The following is a 1,585-nucleotide window of genomic DNA, read 5'->3' on the forward strand; positions in this document are numbered from 1 at the left end:
CAGAAGATTCTTGTCATTTGAGTATTTTCTCTATTTTCATCTAACACCCAAAATAATAATAAAAAATTATTGGATAATAAAGAGATGTCAAATGAAAAATTATCTCAATATATTATAATTGATTGATTTATTAGTTTCATTATTCATACATATTAGAGGTTTGGTTTAATTTTTTGGAAAATAATATTAATTTTTTTAATTATATTGTTCAAAAGATATTGTTTGTTGAATTCGAACTACTATGTTTTACTCGCGGGTTCAAAATTTATTTTAAAATGAAAAAGTGTTAATTATATGTTTAAAACTTACTTCCAAATGAAAATGTGTTAACTAATAACTATATGTTCAAATAATTTTAAGCACGGATAAGCTTATTTTGTTACCATTATAATAGAATAGTTAAGATGAATTTATCAACAAATTAACAAGAAGTCTTGACTAAATTTGTACTTAATAATTTTAAACTTAACAAGTATAAGGATCTTTAAATTTAAAATTGTGTTAAGATTTGAATTTTTTTATTGACGGATAGTCTTAATTAGATAAATTTTAAACTTTTTACTTAATTAACATGTCATATTCCTCTTGCTAAAATATATTAAGTGGATATTTAATTTTTAGAAGGATTGTAAATTATTTTTATATATACATGTTTCTTTTAAAATCTTTAGTAACTTATTGATTTGTGCTAAATAGTTATATGACCACATAACAGTTAGGAAGAGAAAAAGTGAGGGTGATATTTTTCTTTGATCAAGAAATACAATTATATTTTTTTTTATATTTCTTTTTTATTTATGTGCTATATTAAAAGAATTTAAAAAATATTTAACTATTAATTATATTAAATGTGCATTGCAAAGAAATTAAAAGAAAACATTTTTAGAATATGTTAAATGTAAAAATTAATTTGTCTTTATTTTCATTAATTACTCCACAACTTTTTATTATTATGACCTATAAAATAATTAATAGTCATATTCATCATATTATTTGGTGTTTCATATAGTAGCCCTGTAAATAAAATCATTGTAAGATTTTATAGAAGATCACATTAGGTTTTTAGATTGTTATATTTTCGGTGCTTATTATATTCATATTTTAATTTGATTTGAAGAATAAGATGAAAAATGGTGATCGGCTTGCGGGAGTGGAGTGGACGTCCATAAGAACTCGAAAGATATGTGTACTAATTTCATATTTTTCCTTCTATTTTTAATGAGTAAGGAATTAAGAATGATGTTGCATTTTTATTGGTATGATTTATCTTTATTTTGCATCTTATGTGAATTTCTTATTGCAATTTTTTTGTTCAAAATAGTAAAAAATTTAATAACTTTATTGGAAGTCTACTAAGTACTAACCAAACATTTTTATCTTACATCAATATTATATTTAATAAAATTATCAAAATTTTATCACTCTTTATAACCGCGCGAAGCGCGGAGAAGTTCACAAATTTGGTGTTTGGGTTGGAGATGCCCTTAGTGGTACATCACACCTTAAAATTAATAACAATTATATATAATATATATATACACATATTTGACTTAACTTGTTAAATGGAATAGAAAATCCTACAAAA

Source organism: Solanum tuberosum, unplaced genomic scaffold, assembly GCF_000226075.1.
Source record: "Solanum tuberosum cultivar DM 1-3 516 R44 unplaced genomic scaffold, SolTub_3.0 scf00482, whole genome shotgun sequence".
Classification (NCBI taxonomy): domain Eukaryota; kingdom Viridiplantae; phylum Streptophyta; class Magnoliopsida; order Solanales; family Solanaceae; genus Solanum; species Solanum tuberosum.